Here is a 22806-nt window from a genome sequence, read left to right as displayed (position 1 = left end):
GAAACTGAGCGTCTTACTTAAGTCTTAAAGAGCTGCCATCTCATTCAAGGCATGAACCTCGAGTTTAGTGTATGCATCACAGCTGCAAGATTCAGCCCTTATGAACCCACACTATTCTGTATGGTAGGTCTTACACCATCTCAGTAAAAAAATATGTATGATAAACATTTTGCAATTTCTTTAATGTGTGTTAAAAAATATTATTGTTTTAGTAACTAAAATATTAAACCACACTCACCCTTCATAATTCATTGATCTACTCTTAGTTGAAACCCCATAACCTTGGAAATCTGGAAAGCTGAAAATTTATAAAAAAGCTCCTTTTACTTTACAAAAATGATCTCTTGCCCTACACATCTGTAAAATTTAAAATGAGTGCAATTTGTATACTTAAAAAAAAAAAAAAATTGAGTGAAATGTACCATGGTTTTCAATTGCTTTCAATTACCATTAAACCTTTTTGAGAGCAATTTGCATAATGTTTCATAAACATGTAGGCAGATTAACCTTTTTAGTTAATTTATTCATTAGCAGTAAAAATTCAAAGCACCTCTTATGAGAAAATAATGTCTTGCTGTTAAATTACATGGAAACAAAACAATTGGGACATAGCTGCCTCAGTTCTCCCTGTGTCAAAGCACAAAATAGTGGAGAGAATAAAGCTTAGCCTGTTAGTGGAGTGTTGATTAAATCGCCTGTTTGTGAACAATTAGCAGTATTACAAGAAGATTAGGGGAAGTATTAATTAGAGATGGGTTAGAGGAGTCTTGCCTGGAGCAGGTACCTGCAAATATGGGGGAGGGAAGAATGAAAAAATATGAGAAAAGACAGAGGGTTTGACTCTCTATTGCCTTAAATCTCTAATGTCTTACATTCTGTCAATAGAAAATGTGATAATTATTTTTCTGTTACTTTGTGGTCCCTTTGCATGTCTATAACTGGCTACTTGAGATAGAAAGGAGCAGCCACAGTTTCTTCTCCCCCAGTGTGGTCTTCATCCTTCATTTTAACTCTAATTGAATGAATTCTTCAAATGTTATACCATTGTCCGTATGTGGGAATGAAAAAAGTGGATGAAGTTTGTACACTTATGTAGTATTTTATTGAGCAGGTTCTTAAGGCTTTTTCTGCAACAGGAGATTAAACTATTCCCATGAGCTGGAATTGAATAATTTGAAGATTAACTTTAAGGAATTGGCAGGTCTATCACTTTGGGTAAGATTATACAACATTTGGTGATACAGGCAAGAATAGCATGTAGAGGACATCTGCTTAGCTGATGAAGATAGTCAGAGCTTGAATGGGCAGTTTGATAGTTTACACCAGCTTTGTACCTGTGCTTGAATCTCTTTATTAGGAAATAAAATGAAACCTTTCTGCACGTGTGCAAGTGCAGACTGATCTCAGCTGACACGCGCTCTGTCATGTATAATAATGCTATCCATTGTCCATCTGGAAAAGATATACTGATCAAGATTTCAAAGTTAAGGAAATTCCACACATCCTTCTGGTGACTCAAAATGGGCAGACTATACAGGTCGCACGAGAATGTAGAAATCACTAAGTGCAGGAGTATGCAGGAGTATTAAATTACCTAATAATAATTATTATTCATGTTTCTTTTGCACTGCTGTCATGTGCTGCTAATGGAATGTGGTTGACTTAACTGATGTAAGTCAACCACAAAAGTTGCAACAATCTCAAACCAATCTCTGGAAAGAGCTCATAAAAATAAATAGATTCTCTACAGAAATTTAAAACAGATTAAATGTTTAAAGATGATTCTTTAGCTTTTAAAATGTTTGCCAATTTTCTAGTGGAATTATCTATTAAAAAGCTCTCCTCTCTTTCAAGGAACAAACCCAACAAAAAAAAAATTCAGAAAATGAAACAATATATTAATAAATCGGGGCTTTAAAAGTCTAGGGAAAAGCACAATGTTTTTTCTTAGAAAGGTCTCATGTGAATATAACACTATATTTGTTGGGTTTTTGTTAACATACTTTATTAACCACTAAAAGTGGCTTTGAAATAAATAAAATTTGTAACAGAAACAGAATAGTCCTGGACTCTGTCCATATTTATGATCAAATAAATATCTCACAGTAAAAAAGTTCTTGTCACAGTTACTGGAGAGTAGATTCAAATCACGAGTCTCATCTTAAAATCTCTTCAATCTTCATGCTTTCTCACTCAGTTCAGTTTTGTCCCCATTCAAACCACTGTCTGAACTCTCATTAATGATTATCCAAAGGAGGGAAGACTTTTTTCCAAGACATGTCTGTCTTCACTAGGTTTTGTGTTCCACTACAGAGCTATGCAAGTGGTTATACTGCATTTCAAACATGGAGGTGAGACTCTACCCTCACCTTATGTCCATGCCTTGGTTGCAGAATAATGTGCAGGTGTAGTTCTTAGATAATAACAGGGGATTGCTGAAAGGCCTGCAGTGTAAACTGAAGTAGAAGACTATCTATTCTCCTAACAATGGCATGCAGTTAACAGGTTTCCCAGAGAGGTTGTATAGTCTCCATCCCTGGAGGTTTTCAAGACATAACTAAATAAAGCCCTGAGTTACCTGGTTTGATCTCATAGCTGACCCTGTTTGGACTAGAGATCTCCTGAGGTTTACTTTATGATTCTGTGATCACAAGGCCCTTCTAAGAAGGGCAAGAGACATTTTTGATCCATAAAACAAATCAAGCACTTGCATCAAACAGAAGGAGCAGGTCTGTATCACCAGGTTTAAAATAAACAAGGAAGGAAACAAACAAGACACTTTTCACTCCATACCCGCCCATATTTGAACTTTTCCTAGCATCTTTATTTGATATAAAAATGTTCATGTTGTTCATGTTGAGTATATATTATTAAAAACAATCAAGCTAGGTTGTAACTTTTATTCCTTTTCTTGTTGGCATTTCAGATTCTCTGCCTCCCTGTCTTTGATCATGATGTACAAGGCACTCAGCTCATGGATGAGAATCAGGGTGGGGTTTTGGTAATAGAAAACTAACCACACCAGGTCATACTTACGCTCGCTGTACACATTGCCAGAGTCTGCCTGGTGAGAATGATGCAGCCTCAAACAATGCTAGAGAAACATGTAAATTTAGGGACTGACACAGTTAAACATAAACGCACCAGGAAAACAGGGGTTTGTATCTTTGATAGATAATACATTCTAGGAATGACTGTCAGAGACCTGCTCCGTGACTAAGAATTAGCAAACAATGAGCCTAAAACTAGAAATAGTCTGCCATATACAAAAATCACCATACTTACCATTCTACAAGAATGGTAATGCAGGATGTGCTTACTAAGAAAATACCAAGCCCTTCTCATATACACCTGAAAAGGTTGTCAAATACCCTCTCTAGACTAAGTGGATGTTTCACTGGATGTTTCCACGAGGTAATAGATCTGTGTTCTTTCTATATCTCTGCAGACACATCATTCCCTATAAAGTGCTGTGAAGTAGCTGAAGCAATCTTCTCAAACCGGATAATAAATTTCAATTATATGAACCCTGAATATTGAATGGAGGAATGCTTTTGTATAAAGCCTACTTCAGAAATACTTTGCTTTGACTTTCATCAAGAAGTCAGGTTGTAAGATCATAAAATGTTGAAGTCAGCATCAGAGAGGGACTTAATCTTCCTGACAGGATCCTAAGTATGATTGTATTGTAAAAACCTGCTAAGAGGCAATTAATATTATAACTGTGGCACTTTGTTTTTTTATGGGAAGGGGACTGGAGTCAAATGGAAAGCAAAGCTCACTCTCATTAATAAAAGGGTTAAATACCATGTCAAATGGCAGCAAATTGGCTTAAAATGCTGGGGGAAAAAACAAAAACCTATTTTAATTTTGAAAGACCTGCTCTGAACAATTGCATATCCACCTTGACAGGAAAAGCTTCTCTTAATGTCTCCTCTTGGAGTAGTTTCCATTATTCTCTTTCCGTTAAGCATAAATCGTAGGAAATTAGACATGCTTTAAGGGTCATAAGCTCATTTCCCTCTTACAGCAAGTATGGTATAAAGTGTTTAAATGTAATGTAAACTAGTGTCTATTTAATCCAACAGCAATTTATAACATTGTAATGCATCTGTTTATTTCAATGTCCAATTCCAAATGCAGACCTCTCCTGTTCCCCAAGGAAAACATGAACTCAAATGTATGTTTGGGAAGGAAATACCAGCATTCAACCAAAGAGCTCTTAACAGAAAATACTGAGCAAACATGATGAAAATACAAGAAAAAAGGGTGATCCTACTATCGTAGATTAAATGAGGTGGTCTTTTTCTAAACCAGCTTTATTTTGTCAGAACACATTAAGTTACTGAATTTCAGCAATATGGTATTTTTGTCAAAACAAGATGATTGTATCTTACAGTTCGGTGGCCTATGCACTCACAGGGCATATAAAAGATTAATATTCAGTCTCTTTACTGACTAAATAAACACAGAACCTGAACAGGAATCTCTGTTTTGTCTTCCAAAATGCTCTAACTCCTTAGTTATTCTGAATTGACATCGTACCCATTAGAGCTGCTCCATGATATATAAATAGATATTCATTATTAAATATTCATAAGGGAAAGTAATTAAAACTGTCCTCTATATCTTTGATGAGCTTTCCTGTCACTGGACCACCAATTATTAATCATGCTGTCCTACAAGTCATCTTCAACAACAGAGAGTCTGTTTTTTGTTGTAACCCGGTGGTATAGGATGCTCATAGTTCATGCCAATAAAAGCTCAAACAAGCACAGGTAGGACTTCATCCCAGACTTTCACTGAGTTTTGTAACTATTAGTTGAACTGGAATACCAGTTTTTATATACCCAAGGGAAGGGCTGACCTGTCTCACATCTGTGAGTGCAGAGCTGGGGGAGGCACCTAACTGTTTCAGTCAAGCGGTAGAAATCTTTGCTTGTACATCACTTTCATTAAGTTAGCCAGTGATAAGACTCCATTTTTAGGTACCTAATTCTTCTCATAGGCAACACACAGACGTTGCTATTTTGGAATCAAAAAGACTACTGGATGAAATGGCCTCTTGCCTTGACATGACTAAATAACTGGTTAGCAATTAGTTTAGATTTTACAGTTGTTTCTGTTTTATTCTTAGATGATTAGGTAGCTTTTGGAAATTCATGTAAATATGAAAGCTTAAAATTTCCTGAATGTTTAACAGACATAATTATTCCCTTTGAAAATATGTTCTAAAATATGTTGCTTACTTCTTGTTAAATCTTTTACCTGTCACACGAAGCTTTCATTTTTTATATATTATACTTAGAAACATAAGCACACAGTTCAGGTGCCCACAGAGATGGTCCTTGTAGATGCTTGTTAATGGCACACAGAAATATAGACTAATGACAGGACAATCTAATGGTCTGCATCCTTTCAGGTAATTAATGAATAATCTACATTTTGGTCTACCAAGACTGGAACAAGGAAGCAGAAGCAAAAATAAATGCACAGATAACACCCCACTAGGAAGTGTAAGGTGGTGACCTTGATATGCTGCAGCACATGGCACATTCAGGAAGTCTGTGTACTTTAAGCAGTCCTACAGTTGTAAGGCTGTTCAAGTTTCTCTTTCCTTTCTGTCTCCCCTCTCCTTTTTTCTTCCTCCTGTTTTTTTCCTCTTTTCTTACTCCCTTTCTCTCTCTCTCTTCCTCCATCACGCACTTCTGTCCTTCTATCTCCCATAAACCTCTGAATTGGTCAGATACCTAACATTCAGGTTTTCAGTATGAGACCTGAAAAAAAGGAAAACCACGAGTAGTCACCTACCTTCAAAATTTCAAAAGGAGAAGGGGATGCTGTGTACATAGCAAGAGACAGTCTGGAAGTTTAAGGTTTCAAACAGTTCCAGGTTTTGGTCTTGACAGAATTTGGATAGGCCTCTTTTTGTTTATTTGATTTTTCTAAATAACTTTATATTTAGAGAGTGCATTTTGATTATGGACATCTATGTTCTTCTTATATGGTAATCACTGTTCCTTGGTGATAGTGTTTTATTTTACTGTGTCTTCTCTGTGGGTAATTCTTGGGTTATTAACAGATGCTGTAAAACTGTGTGTGTATGTGTGCGTGTGTATGTGTGCTCATGTGTGTATTTTATTTTGGCTTTGTAATAGCTCTGAATGAATTCACCTCTAAGGATTTCTAAAGTGATTTAACATCACACTTCCTACTATAACAACATATTTCAACAAGAACAATTAATTATTCTAAAGGTTTATTTTGTTTCATACTCTCTTTATCTGTCATGTAGCTATTTTATGCTTCTTCCACTTATATGAATTTAGACTGTGTTTGGTTTAAGTTTATATAAACACAGAATAAAGAAATACTGAAAATAGCCATTAGCTTAGAGTGCTACATCAATTTAAAACTTGATTTAGATGTTACCATAAATGAAATAAATGGAATTCAGCACTAGGTGAAGCAGGAAAGGCTGAATATAGCAAAGTCACTGGATAGTAAAAATGAAAACAGCTCAAGAATTCAGGGTAGAAATACAAAATCAGGACTGCTGAGCTCTCTGAGGGAAATGAGAATGTTTTATTCTTCCATTACTGGGTGAACATTTACATTATTATTAATAGGCCAACTCAAGCAGTTGGTTTTAAAACTTAATCCCTCAGGAAGAAAAAAAGTCACACTTTCTGTAATGGGAGTAAAAAGAATAAGGCAAAAAAGGTAAGAACATAAGGATTTGGTTCTAAATGATGAAATCATGTTGAGGATAATAAAAAATCGTTCAGCTATATATGAAAATTCTTCAGCTATGTTTGAGATTGGAGACATTTTTAACCATGAGCTCATTATTGTTAAGGACTGCAAGGCCCAGATTTTGCTTGAAACAGTAAAAAACAGTGCAAAATTAAAAAAAAATCATAATATCTGCATTAAAGGTCTATATTCTGGTGTTGAACTCAGGGCTGGAAGACAGTTGAACAGGAACTAAACTCCATATTTTCCTTATACCATATAAATAGGATTTCTCATATTCAGCCCTCAGCAAAGTCCCTTGTACTGACCTTCAATAATTATTGTGTTGGTTTTTTTCTCACCCTGAATAATTCATCTACGTAGGGATGGGTATTAACTATAGTTCCTTGTGGCAGGATGAGTAGTATGGATACGTGAACTAAAAAGGGATACTTCAAATTCAAGACATAATTCTGGCCTGCAGGTTTCTTCTATTTATTTTCTGAATTTAAAGTAGTATTTTGAGGATCTTCTAAGTAAACGCAGTAGACTAGTGCCCTGAACTGCTGATTTAACATCAACATGTAACAAAAAAAAAATGCTCTGAAGTTTCTTTCAACCACAGAAATCCCAAACAGACCACAACTGAGGCAAGCCCGGTGACATCTGTAGTACACTACGGAATATTAGGTACAGTTTGCAAGATGCTTTCTTACATTGAGGCATGTTTTGTGAGTCACTCCACCAAAAGTAGGAGGGATACTTATAAAGCAAATACTATATCTAAGTGGTTGAACTGCTTCCCAGCTCTGTAACAGCTGAATACCTTTGACATAAACTGGGTCACAAAGGCTGCAGTAATTCGTATACCCTTTGGCACTTCTCTTTTGAGTTACAGAAACACTTCTTTGCAAGAAGTGTTTTGAGAGTTCAGGCAGGAGCAAGGTTGGTTTATATCATGAATATGCCTGTGTTTCAGGTGGAAGTCTTTTATCAAGGACCAAGATTTGGCAGTACTCCCTAAATGTAACGAAACACCAGCTTTGTTCTGTATCCTTTGGAATTTTATTCTACAATCAGTTCCACCGAGATGTACATTATTAGCATGTCTTAATGTTAAATACTGCCTATAAGTAAATTAAGCCCCGCTTACACATTCATGGTACTAGAACATAAAACCATGGTGCTGTCCAAAGAGGCAGTTCTCTCCTCCCTCTTATGCTTGGGTATTTCTAACTTCTTCCCTTCTGTGAGCAAGCTTTCATGCAGACACTTGGTCCCAGAATAGGATCCAGGAACTGGCATGGTTAAAAACTAGTCTTTGAATCTTTACTTCCCCCCTGCCCCCTTTGGTAAGTTTAGTTTCTAGCCATCTCAGATGTGGATTTCTGAAATATGTGTGGGAAGAGACACAGACTGTCTGTCCATCTTCATGGTTATGGAGATTTATGCAGACTTCGAGTGACCATATAATCACAGCTTAAATTAAGTTCTCTGAGCAACTCACAGTTTAAATTAGTTTTCACTGAGCTCCTGCTGCAGTCAAGGGAGAAAGCATAATCACAACTCCTGTTGTGATTTACCATCTGTAACAGGTTAACATAAGATCTCTGAACTGCCTTCTGGAAGAAACTAAACTTAGATGCCTAAAGTTGATACTCATCTTAGTGTTAATACTCACTTTATCTTCATCTCTCACAGGTTTTAGACAATCTTTTATGATTAGTCTGATGTAAAGATAATAGAATCTAGCCCAGTGTCCCTATGAACTGTTGTTGGCAGCTTGTAAAAGATGTAACCTGATTCTGACATTTCCCATTCTGCATTAGAGGATTATATATATTTTTTCCTCAGATATGTCAGAAATGTCAGATTCACCTTTCAGAACGAAAAGAACCCATAAATACTAATGCAAATGACTGCACAACATCAATTAAAATATTCACACCTCAGTAAAGAACCAAATGGGAAACTCATGTCATAAAACACTGTTGTGCGCTATAGCTGAAGGTACCCTATATAATGACAAAAAATGTAATATGGTAGTTTCTTATTATCACTGACATTTACAGAAGTGTATTGTATTGTTTATTTTTTTAATTCTCTCTGTGGGGCAAGAAGGTGACATATTCCTTGTGCTGGAGTTAACTTTTTGTATTTATGTATTGTCTCACTTGGGCTATGTGCAAACTGTGCTACCTAAGATGGCTTCTGGGATCCCAGTCATCCTGCATCCTGACTCTAACATCAGGGTGAGGCTTGGCCTTGGGTTACTTGCCCTGTCCTATGTGTCCTGCTTCCTGAAGAAATGAAACCCAGGTGGGGGCACAGACAGGAGCTACAAAATGCTCCATCCGGACCCTCAGCCCAGACTGGTATTTCAGCATGTGGTAAACATACACTCTCAGGTCACGTTAAAACATGATCCTTGTATAATCAATGATATTTGTTCAACAGGTTCTCTTATTTATACTTTCCCCAAAGCAAGACAGAAGTTTGTATTAAATATGCCATTTTCTACCATGATATTTCAGCTATCAAAACTCAACATAAAAGCTCATAGGATAATCTTGTGTTTTAACACATAATACTTGCACTTTTTCAATTCAATTAATTTGGGTCTAAGTTGGTTTGTTTCTATCAATTGCAAAGAAAAAAAGCATAGCCTTATTGAACATGTTCATAATTTAATTCTTTACTTCTAACCTTCAAATCACACAAATGCACTACATCTGGGATACTTCTGGTAGGTTGCTAGTGTGTGCTGACTCTAATGCATGAACAAAGCGAAATTGCAAAGTGAAATTTGCCCCTCTCCCCTAGCCCTCACTCAGACACATAGCTTTAGATCAGTAACAATGATATCTCTGATTTCAGAAGCTAGACTTTTCCCTATTTGGGTACTCACTACAGAAAAGGAAGTATAGATGTGGAAATCCCTTCACATCAGGCCTGTGCAGAAGGCAGAGGATTTTTCAGGAAGTTACAGTTTCATGAACCTAAGGGAGAACATGCTTTGAAGTAGAGCAGGCTTTTTCCAGAGGAAATGTGTTGGCTGTATGCCTGTTATCAAGGAATTGTACAGGATGCATATTCAAAAAGTTTCCTGAAGGGAAAAGCAGAATGTGTTGGTGTGTCTGGGCAGATTTGAGTCATTAACATGGAGTCAGGGTAACATCTCAACCTTTATGAAAGAAAGACATGGAAAGTTAGATTTTTCTTCCCAGCGGGATGAAGGAAAGCTTGGCTAAAAGTTGAGACTAAATGTCAGCAGCTTTGATTGTTGTGTTAGCTGATAGAAAATAAGAGAAACCTATTTTAGAGAGGGAATGAGAAAAGAGTAGGTGTAAAAAAAGACAAATGTGTAAAAAGGAAAATGTTCTGAGGGCACAGGCTCCCAACAAACTTTAATTTGAATGACATTGTAGAAATGTGTCTATTTTAAAAAGAAAGAAGCAAATGAAGCTGGTGATTGTCATAGCCTTCTTTTTGATTAAATAAAGAAAGATCTATATGGATTTTTATATAATGACTGATATGACAGAAATTATTATTCAAATGGCAGACCAGTGTGACAAGGCCAGAGAAAGACTTGAAGTATGTGGATTGGGGAGTTTTCCAGGGCTTAAAATGGGAAAGCAAAATGCATATTTATTTTATTGTATGGCCATATGTTTCCATTAATGAAAAATACCAGAGAAGGCTGATGAAAGCCAAAGAGATAACAGGAAAAATGTTGGTAAGGTATCTTTGAAGAAAAATTAAAATAAAACTTTTGGAGCAGATAGAGACTTAGAGAAACCAATATGTTCCCTAATATATATCCTCAAACATTTTCACTGGAAAATTACCAACCACTTCTATCAGAGTCTGGCATTGTAAGGATTTCAGAGATGTTGGTTCTGCAGGATTTCAGACTCTCTCTGATACTGGAATAATTTATTAGGAATGGAAAATTTAGTGGGAAACAGAAGTAGTAAGTTGAGACCTATTTTATGAAAAAAAGAAAATTTTCATGGAAATACTCTTTTGTAAAAATAAACTGGAAGAGAAAAAAATACTGTCAAGATATATGAGTATAGTTATCACTAAATTTTATATTAATCAATGTTTCTGTCAATAAACATTTCAAAATCAATCCAAGAATCTGAAAACTCATTTCTATATGATCTAATAGACAAGAAAGAATCCTGTAACAAATCAGTTTCTGTCAAGAGACACATTAATCATTTTGCCTATTCTGTTAATGAACTGAGCAATAGCCAAAGGATTGGAGACAGTAATTAAATGCTAGGTAACTGCAAATGTATAATTAACACAAATGGGTATCTAATTAAGTAAAGCCTATCATGTGATGCCAGACCAACAGAGGATAATAAAACCCAGGTTTGACAGCTGATAGATTTGATGAGTTTCTCATAATTTAATCTGTGGTCTAGTGTGCTGTGATGGGGGTGGTTTCCTAGCCTTTGGGGGACAGGGTAGTAGCAGGAAATGAGATGGTGGCTTGTCTTGTCCTCTCTGCTTCATACGGGTCATGGTAAACCTTCTGGGGGGAGAAGCAGTTTGTGTGTTTTCTGGTGACTAGGGCTATGAAAATGGGACTACCATTTGAATTCAGGTAAGCATGAGAAAAGCAGTAAGTTTGCAACACAGATGCAGGCTGAAAGAGATATGTTCATTATCTCTGGTACCATCTGCTATGCATATAGCTTTTTCTGAGCTGTGTACCCTCATCTCTCTTTATTATAAACAGGGAAAAACAGACAGTCTTTAGGAATTGTGTATTCATCTAACTGTGTATAGATGAATCACATCTATAAGGACATGACTCACATTGTAAAAACACTTATGTGATGCCATTATAAAAAAGAGAGCTGAAGGGGCCTAAAGCAGGTGTGGGTGTTCAGAGCTGGGTGGATCAGCTCTAGCCTGACAGTAGCAGGGGTCTTGCTTGTAGCAACAAATAAATCTATCACCAACTTTCCAAGGTGATGAAAGGCAAAATGCTTTTCTAGTGACCTAGATAATACTGTGAGGCTTGCATAAGACAGAACTAAACATGATCAACTGTGAAGTGGGTGAAACAAGAGGAGCCATCTTGTGGGGACAAGGAAGGGAAGATTTATCTTCAGATCTTTATTTAATCTGGCTCAATGAACAGCTGTAGGTTTATGCTGTTTAAAGTGTTGCTTTCCTGTTCCAATATATATGCTTGTGACTTGCAAAATATACACCTTGTTAAACTGAAGACTTTTGATATCTATTAGTGTCTATACTTACAATAAAATAAAATGTGGGGAGTGGATTCATGCAAAGGTTTTGATGACTCATGGTCTGGTCACAAGCCCTACCCTGACCTGGCTTCTAGAACAGTTTCTGTGTATGGGAAGTTTAGTGAGCCTAGGCTGCTGTAAAGGTATCTTTGCTGTATAAATCCTGACCCAAATAAGCTTTTATAAAGACAGAATGGGAGCCATAAAAACTTGGTTCTTGCTCTGAAAAAGACTCCCCATGTGTTCTGGGTGATTCTTGTAAGAATTTCAGCACTAAATATTAAGAATATTGGAAATACCTTCCAGAGCTCACTGATATTGTGGAAACTTAGTGTCCACAACCGGCTGCTCATGGCTCCAGCATTCAGCTCTTCATACTGTTAGGGATGGCAACAATATTTCTATTTTCTGTCTTTCCTACATAGATCATAAGCATTCTGGGGCATGAACATATGTATTATGAACTGTTTTAAATATTGCAACAACAAAGATAAACAAATATTAATTGCTTATATATGGCATGTGGAGTTGTAAAGAGATACAATGTCTTTGTTAGCTAATATGTTGTTGTATTGGGTTTACATGGACAGGTTTTGGTAGTAGGGGAACTGCAGGGGTGCCTTCTTGGCTTCTGTGAGAATTAAGTTTTAAATTTTCTTTTTAAACATATTCAGCTAGAAGGAAAATGGTTGTAGTTTTTCTGGGGGGTTTATGGAATCGGTAGAGTTGAGGCAGGAAGGGACATCTGGAGAGTGCCCAGTTCCTTCCTTCTGCTTAAAGGAGGTAGTTCATGACCATATCCAGCTGAATTTTGAATATCCAAGGATGTAGAGTACACAGACTCTCTGGGCAACCCTTAAAAGAAGAAATAATTCTTCTTATGTTTAAATCAAATTTCCTGTATTTCAACTTGTGCTTATTGCCTCTTGTCCTGTCACTGGACATCAATGAGAAGAGCCTGGCTCAGTCTTCTTTACAGTCTCCCATCAGATATTTAAAAACATTGATAAGATTCCCCCCCTAAGACTTCTATTTGTTCGCTTAAACATGAGATATTTTTTTTTTATCTAAAACTTTCTTCTTGGCAGAGCAAGTTATTTTTGTAAGAGTTCACTTCTGCTGTAGAGCAATGAAAATATTTTTCATCATTAGTCATTCTTTTGATTATCTTAACAATATATAAATTTTTAAAAATTTATATAAGAATTTTTATTTAAATTTTTTTCAGCATTTAAAATCCTTTTTTAAACATTTTTTTTCAAATCTCTTCTGAATTTTATAAATTGTTTCTAAGAATTCAAACAAGCATTTTAGATTAATAAGAGTTATCAAAAGTTTTCCATTATAATACATCAAATGATATTTTGATTGATCTAAATCTCTACTAATTACTTGGGCAGTTCTTAGATCAGGATCTGTAACAGAAATTTATATTTACCAATATGTAATTTTAGAGGTGAACTATAGCAGAGATCTGCACTTCTCATTTTACAAGTGATTTATCGGTAAGCATTTTCTAGAGGTTCCATTCATTGTGTCTTGTCAGTTCCTCCTTCTTTTGTAGAGTTTTTGTGATATTATTAATATAGTAAGAAGTATGGAGATATCAAATCTAGCTTCAGTGGTTAAGATACTTCATTAGCTGCATTTGTAGATGCAGTTGTACCAGTTATAGAGGAATACAACTCTCAACTTTGGTTCTATTTCTGTTTCTGAGCAATCATTAGTCACAACGAAAGTATAATAATAGAAAACTGTATGTTTAGTCTTGACATACGACACTTGCAGAGGGCTGAATAAATTTATTAAAATGCGTATATTATATTTTAAATCAAATTGTACTAAAACTTGTAAGCCCATTTTTCAGCTCACAGGATGCTTATAAAATATTTTAAAGCGTAGTCATTATTATTCAAAATAAGAATAATATTGGAATCCAGAGTCTACATTCTGATACTAACTTATGAAGTATTTGATAGTTATAATTCAAACTGCAGTGAATAGTTCTAATTGCTTACGTAAATCACTTTATAATTCTAGTGGAATATAAGCTAATAAACAGGTCCATACTATACGTTCTCTTGGAGTGTAATTTTAAAGTTTATCCTAGGAGTTTTCAAATTTCTGTGATTGTTTTGGAATATAAAATTTGAATTAATGACTTTTCAGACAGAAAATCTTTGCTGCATATTCTAAATTATTCTTTTTGGCACTATTCTTTCAGGATTCATCTATATGACATTTTGAAATGCAGACATTTTTGAGGTGGAAATGAGTTGTTGTTGGACAATACCCACAAGTACTACACACCAGCTTCAACCAGGAAGCAAAAATGAATAAAATTACGATATAAAATTTAGTGTGCCTGCAGCTCTGCAGAATAAACTCTGTTATGGAAAAAAGTAAGCTACAGATTACAACAAAGCAATTCTGTTTTATTGCCTAACACCCATCCCCCTCCCTCAAACAATAGGGGATTTTTTTTCAGGTGCTAGTGGAGCTAAAGACTAGACTTCAGAAAAATCAGGATGACAAAATTCTTAATTTATACAATCTAAGCTTAGTAACTATTCTGTTTGGGTATACACATACAGGCTTATATACGTTTATATCCACATTTCCTAACAAGATTGGTTTTAAGCACAGTGATAACATTTTCCTTCAGTCAGTTTCAGAAGCAACTAGCCAGTCATCCAGCTTTTATTCATTATTGTTTTATACCGTAGCCAAGCTCTTCAAGCATGTTATGTCACCATGTTTGCTGGGGTCTTTGCATTATAAAATCACTCATGGTAATCAGCAGGAAATACATTTAGCAACCAAGGAATTAAGTTTCTGAAAGACAGTAGGTGTGTAGTAATTGATAATCTTCCTGTATATGTTTAGAGTTATAATCATCCTTACTAAATGCACAGATCAGAGATGAACTAAATTACTAGAAGCCTATCAGTTCAGCCTTCAGGAGTGTTATATAGGCTGGGCTGGCAACAAGACCATATATTTGTTGTACACATTAATAGAAAATGTTAAATACTTACGGTGAAGTAAAATTAATAACTATATAAATATGAGACATTTTCAATATCATTACTTCTATACAAATACTTCCAAAACACTCTTTTAGAAATAGTGCAACAGATGGATCTATTAGTGTTTAATTACCAGTCAAATTTCTAACTTAAACCAGTAAAAGAGAGCCAAGCATTTTTATTTCTCACAGTGGTCAAGCATTCAGCAGGTTCCAACATGTCATAGAGCTGGTTTTGCCCTGTTTCACAAAGGTAGGCATAAAGGGAAAGGCAGGGTAGACAACAAAAATTTATTATTCTAACCTCTGCACTCCAGCCATTATCAGTGATGTTCTGTTTCTCATTTTAGGCAGAACCTTCCTCCCAACAAAAAAAACTCCCAAACCTTTTCTTGTGAAATTGTAGAAGGAAAAAAAAGTATTTATGGGAAAAGTATACACACTGCAGGGTAACAATATTTTTCAATGGACAAAAAAATAGCATCAAACACTTGCCAACTAATTCCAGTTCAACTGTGTTCTCTGGGGAAGTATTTACTCTTCGGTCTTTTCTGTATTCTAGTTGTAGATTGTGTAGATGTATCTAATTTAGCCATAAACTGGCCCTAAATTAGCTATTTTTCATTTTAAAAAAATCCCAACATGCAAAGTGCAGAGCTGCAGAAGGATTGTTAGCTTTCCAAGGTATACTGTCTGGAGCTTTGGCCTGGACCCAGGCCAATGACCAGGGTCAGACTACACTAAAATTTTAACCACTCACAAAATTTGACAGCTTGGCTCAGCAACACTTCTAATTTCAATACTGAAATATTTCTGTATTGCATGATGTTTGGAGCAAATACTGGGAGTGTTGTTTACCTTGGGATTTTGATTTTGGGTTTTCTTTCAAGATGTGGTGAATTTTTGGGGAGTAGTGAGGTAGGGGTACCTTTTTGAAGAGGCATTTAAGATCCTTGGAGGCCACCTCCTATTCTGGGCTATATCTTCTTTTTGGGAAAGGGAGTAAGTGGGAAACATTAAAAAGACTCAGTAGCCATACTAAGTTGTAGATTATTTCCATTTGTTCCTCTCTAGCTGCATGAAAATTACATGTCAATCATTTATGTATACGAACCTCAGATTTTGAAAGGGCCATCTTTCATATACTTTTGTCATTAATACCTCAAAGCTACATGCAAATATGCACATTCATGTGAACAAATCACAAACATTATCCCATCAAGGCACAAACTGTACTTGCGAGGTGTTTTCAGCTGCTCTATTGAAAATGGTTAGTCTGCCAATGCCCCTATGTATGATGTAGTCTCATATCCTAGGAAAAATTTGTGTCCAAAGATTTTCTGTGTCAATTCCACTGTGAAGGACCTGAACAAATATTTTTGTTGAATGTGGTTCTTTTTCACATTATTTTTCAGGTCTATGACTTTTTTGGCTAAATTAAGTTAACCAACGTTTCTGGTTTGAAGAAAAAAGCTTATCATACTTTAATGACAGAGAATTGCTAGCTAGTTTTTACTTTTTGACTGTCAGAACCCAATCTAAAACTGTGTGATTTATGCAGACAGCCTTGCTTTCTGGTTCTTATTCAGACCGATCATACCTTTTTTTTTTTTTTTTATAAAACACTTTTATTTTAAAAATCAGCAAACTAAACATTTCTAAACTTAATATGTACAAATAATTGATTCATTTAGTTTATGTTAAAGTTGGCTGCAGGTTATACCAGAAATGCTATCCGGTTATGGCCAGCCTGGAACTACTATTTTTTTAATAGGAGCCATAAAGGCCAGGCACCAAATACTTAGCTGCATTTTTTTTTTTTTTTAAGAGAACACATTTGCCTTGATTTATTAATTTATAATCCTCTTTCACATGGCCAGAAGTGAAGCCATTAACATAACAGATCATTCTTTAAGTTAATAAATGCTGTCTTTAATGTACTTCTCTGTAGTGTGCAACTAGGCATACAATTAAAAAGCACAGACATACACTTGATAGTGGAACAATCCCTTCCTGACCCTAAAAATGACCTCATGATCAATTGACAGGGAAGTCACAGTGAAGTAATTTTTAAAGGGATAGTGTAAAAGCTGTAAAACATGAACATTGACATGTCACAGTGTACCCAAACAAGCTGTCGTTCACTTTTGAGGATTTTGATTTGTACTTTGCATCATCTTGTCATTACAAATAGTTTGCTTCATTTTAAAACATGTCATCATTTATTGTGAAATTCTTAGTTTTTTCTTGTTTTTAATGTTCTGTTATGTCAGCATCTGTTTTTTTACATTTTATCACCTATGGATAGAAACTGATTAAATTCCTACAAATACCCTGGGAAACATTGTTAGCAGTCCAAAATTCTTGAGGAATATATAACTAACCAAACAGGACTTATTGTCAAAGTATGCAACATTTCTAGTATATTGTTTGCTGCAGTATTGCCCAATAGTCACATTTCAGCCTACTCTCAAAAATATCATCATGGGTCTGTTTGTTTCAGTAGAGTTGTACTGATTTATGTTATCCAAGAATTTGGTCCAGAACTGTCTTACTGAAATCACACTTCATAACAATTTCTTCCTTCTTCCTGTTCCCTGGAATATAATTATTGTTTGCAATTAAAACTGTTTCAGTATGATGCTTTGTAGTACAAAAATGTAGTAAAACATTTTCAGTTTACAATGAGAAGGAATACAGTTCTGCAGAAAAGTAAACACACACAAAGTATTTTCCAAATATATCTGTTCTTTGTGCTACAGAATTCCTCCTGGGCAAGTAATTTAATCTTTCTATGCCTCAGCTCTCTACCTGAAAAATGGGAATAGCAGGTTTTTTCCAAATGCTTTCTATCAATCTTGTCTGACTAAAATATTAGCTCTGCTATGCAGTAACAATAATTACATTTTACTCCATAACCATTTCCCAAACTCAGCCAAAAGTCTCATACAACTAAACCAAATAGAAAACTTTGGGCCAAATACAGCTTTTAAAAATTCTTTTTCTGAAGACAATTAATGAAAAATTATCATTAGAAACTAGGAAACTATGAGAATCTCAGGGGAAGAGAACAGGCAGAGAGAACTGTCTGATGGCCTCTGGACTCATCTGTACAAAATGGTAAGACACAGGTATCTGTCCATTCACTTTACTGATTAGTTAAATTCACTTCTTCCAGACAAAGAACAGTGAAGCAATAAATCTGTGTCTGCTCTTTATGCATAGACAGAAACAGGGCAGAATTTGTGGGAATGATATGTTAACTTGAACATTAATCTGTCATGTTAATGGACCTATTGCTTTCCCTAACAGAGAATGCCATACTTTAATATGCTACCTTGACCAGATTTTCTTCTTTTAACTCTTCATGCTGCAGTATTTGAGGGTATCATTGCAAATGCTTCACATATCCAAGTAACAAAAGCTATTTGTTCTGTATGCTATTTCTCTGTCCATTTAATGTGGTGTAATTCAGATTTCAAACCGATAGAATTTTACTGACAAAAATTATTTGATTGGGGCATTTCTCATTCCACCAGATAATGTCTGTGCTTAACTCAATTTATTTGCTTTTCATTAATTATCCTTCAACTACTAGAAAGAATACTGGAGACAAAATGCTAAGTAAAAAACCAGTCAGAAACTAATGTCCCTAGGTGGATAACACAAACACACACAAATTCTTAACTAATGTTCACTGGAGTCAATGGTAACCTTGACATCTGTTGTGTTTGGAACCAAATTTTCCTGTTTTCTGGTCACCAGGCCTCTGCCAGGTTTTCATTCTCCAATTCACCATAAGGGTATACATATAAGTAAGTGGCATCAAGGCTTCCATTACAGACATTGCAGAGTTGCCTTTAGGATAGTTTCTCTCCTCGCAGTACTATTTGTTTTTTCAAAGCCATAGAACTGTAGGGCAATTCAATCATCAGGTAGAATTGTTATGTTCAGAAATCACCTTGGTTCTCTTCACAGTCAGGTTTATATGCATGTTTAATACATTGACCATGGCTGCATTTTTCTACATTGCAAGTAACGCTTGTACTTTTCAGTCAATATGATCCACAACAACAGACAGGTAATATTTTTGAGCTCTCTTTCCCAAACAATTTTCAAAATACAGAATTTTACTCTACTTTCTTATATTGCAGCATAGGAGGCACCTCTTGAGATCATCTAATCCAATTATATGCTTAAAGGACAAGAATCTATACATTTCAAGAACACATAATGAATAAATTATTATATAGAAAGATCAAAAATATTTCAAAGATGTTCACTATGTGTGATTAAGAAAAATGTGATATTAAAAAAATCTTACAATTGAGAATAACTGCCTATGATGAACACTTTCTGATGAAGATGCAGATTACATATGGCAGACCTATGCCCAAATGACCACCGATTTACACATCAGCCAGATCTAATGACTTACATTTTGTAAAAATATCCCCCCAGACAATACTGTCACATCATTACAAATTTGTTTTATTTTACCTATTTTTGGTATTTGTTACATGAAGTTGTTATGCTGCAGGAAACATTTTGATTGATTTACATTCAAGTTCTTGAGCCAAGTTTACAGTAGGCTGACTCAACATAAGCCAGTTCATGGGAACATTCTCTCATGTATCACTGAATTGCATGTCTGGAGTCAAATTTGTCAGCTATTTTAACATCAGGCAGCAAATCTAAACAACAATTTAGAACAAGAACTCAAGAGTAATGTCATGGGTGTGGTCTGAGAATTTACTTTGAAAAAAACTTTTTAAGTTAAAAAAGAGTAGAAAATTGTAATAAGTAGAATTTGTAAGAAGTAATCTAGCTAGAAAGTAAAAAATACCTTGTTGATTAGGCCCATTGTTAAAAATAAAACCAGAAAATACTTTTTAACCTAAGTTCATTTTAAATTAGAGAATTAAAGTATTATGAGTACATGAAAATTACTCCTTCCTGTATCTTGGATTTGCAGGTTTGAAGTAACTGCTGAAGGAAACCTTGTAACTCAAACCCATCCATTTTGGCCAACAGCTGAAAAAATCATACAGATCTTGAAATTACACAGACGTCGATTAGAGGAATAGCTTCTTTCAAGTGAACAGCATCAATGCTTCTCAGGATACTGTCACACGAAAACCTACACTCTGCAAAAACTAGTCTTATCTGTCCATAGGATATTGTCATCCCACTGTAACACAAAGCAGCCTTAACATCATACTGAATGTTATCACACTGGGGAGAGTTCATGAGTACAACATTGAGATGTAGATATATTTAAATTTATTAAAGGTTGGAAAGGCATTGATGTTATATTTCAAGTCAATATATCACAGCACCTAACAATGAATTGCTAGGTTACAAGTAAAAAATTAGATCTCTGAAAGAGTTCTCTCACATAAAAAATAAGTTGAGATATGAAATATCCCAAGAGGAGATTCTTAGGGTCTAACCGTTGATAAAGAAGCCTATGGAGATTGGATTGAGGGGAAAAAAAATGTGTAATATTCTCTTTTTACATGAGAAGCTAAGCCAACATGCCAAATTGAAGACTATCTGGAAATGAAACATAAATGAAGAAGGCCAATGAAAACATAATTACAACAATTGGCCTAGAAATAACAACAGAATTTATGAAGAACAGCATGAGCAGGGTGGGCCAGGAAGAACTCAAACTCCCATTTTACATTCTAAGTGTGGGAATTAGAGAGATTTACTCACATGGAGTATCATTTCAATCAGTCAGAAAGATGGAGTGGAATTCATGCACATCCCAAGACTAATAGACCACAAGATTTGAAATTGCACAGGTTTTCTGGTATCAAAAAAAAACAGAGAAAAACAAATCCTTCACAGGAAAGTGTCCAGGTGCCTTCCCAGAATCAAAGTTTTTACTGCAAGAATTTAAATGGCAATAGTGCAAATATGAAAGGAAAATAGTGAATAGTGGCCCTGGTGTTGAAATGGAAGAAATATAAAATAATATAAAAAACAGCGCAGTCTAAGTTTTTTTCCTTTTTCTACACAGCAAGATACTACAGCAATGAGAAAAGAGAATACTTGGAAAAGTAGATTTCATAATACAACAAAGTTTGTCTATTGAAATTACAGGATACTGTACTTCAGACTGCATGTAATAACAAACTAGTGCTATTTCTTCTGGACAGTACTATGAAAAAGGACTATAAGAAAGTATGTTACAAAAAATATAAACATTTGAAATTACATGTTTGAAAGTCTCTGGAGACAGCTTAAGGGTGTTCATCTTCTGGCACTGTAGCACAGAAAATCTTCAAGTAAGCATGAAGTCCTCTGGATTGAAATTAATCCTCAGCATTTCAAACTTCTAAAATGTTTAGAAACAGTGGGAACTCATTTCTTTTTGCCATTTAAAATAAAATTAAAACTGATGAGGCTTTCTGAGTTGCCTGTAGACCAAGCAGCTGTCCTTTTCTACTTATTGTGGAAACTCGATGTCCTGATGGCTCTGGTTGAAATTCACAGGGAACCAGCTGTCTTTCTCGAAGAGGCTGGGTCCTGCTTAGCACAGCACAGTGCAACACAAGAAGCTCAAAGAGTAGGAGAGCTGATATGAAACCCACAGATTTCCGCGGAAGAGCTGATGAAACCAATAGACTCTTGCAAACTTCTTCAGTTTTAATGAGTATAAATATTTTCATAAAAAAAAAATATTTCTGAACAAACTAGATAAAGAATTTGGGGTTTAGCTTTCAAGAAGTATTCACTAACATTCAGTCTCTAGGGTGCCTACAGATCAATAATGAAAATTATTATTTAATTATAAAACTGTCAGATCTGGTACTGGAGACTCTATCCCTCTCTGCACTAGTATCAAACTTTCAACCACTATATTTTTTCACTGTTCAGTGAGACTGCTACCTGAACTTTTTTTATTAGCTTGGTTATCTACATTGTATGGATGTTCTTCAATATCTTTGAAAAAAGTTTCATAGACTCCATTTCAGTGGTCTTTCATACTTTATCCATTCTGTCTTCTTTTTGCTTCATCTGAGGATTTCCTGAATTTGATTTGATCTTAATATGAATGTGAAGAAAATTTGAAGTAACAGTTGTATAATATAGTCATACAAAAATGTGCTTTATTTGTCTGATACCTATGTATACTAGTAAGTGTATTTTTAAAATAATCAGAAGGTCTTAAGCTGCAACTGAAATAGGAGGGAATATTATATGACAAACAAACAAAATGGGCCATGTTCAACTTGGATATAATTTCTTTTATTTTAGTGGCATTACATCAGGAATTTATTTGACCAGGTGTACTCAGAGCAGCAAACAAGTTAAAGCTATAGAGAAGGTGTTAGAAAATAAACAGGTGCAAAGCATCTAGAAAAGGGATTTACAGTTCCCACAGTAAAGTTTTGTAAATTCACAGACAAATCAAACACTCCCATAGCTGCAGTGATCTGTGAGAAACTAACGTGTTTTTCTGACCTATGCTGCCACATTGAAAGGTTTTGTGTGGATATTTTCCCCATTTTCAGTGTTGTTACTGTTCCTACTGTTATTGAATTATCCAGGCAACATGAGGACCCCTTTTTGCTCTACACAACAGAGACTCATAGCAAAAGAGAATATCTGCCTATGTTACTTTATAAATTAGATTAAGTTATACAAATGATAGAAGGGAGGATACAAGGAAAGAAACAACTTGAAGTTACTAATAGAATTTAACTTTCCTCTATTTTAGCCCAGTGTTACCTCTTATCTCAAGATATTTCAAAT

This window comes from Strix uralensis, chromosome 4 (genome assembly GCF_047716275.1).
Source record: "Strix uralensis isolate ZFMK-TIS-50842 chromosome 4, bStrUra1, whole genome shotgun sequence".
NCBI classification, from domain to species: Eukaryota; Metazoa; Chordata; class Aves; order Strigiformes; family Strigidae; genus Strix; species Strix uralensis.
Note: the sequence above shows the minus strand (reverse complement) of the source record.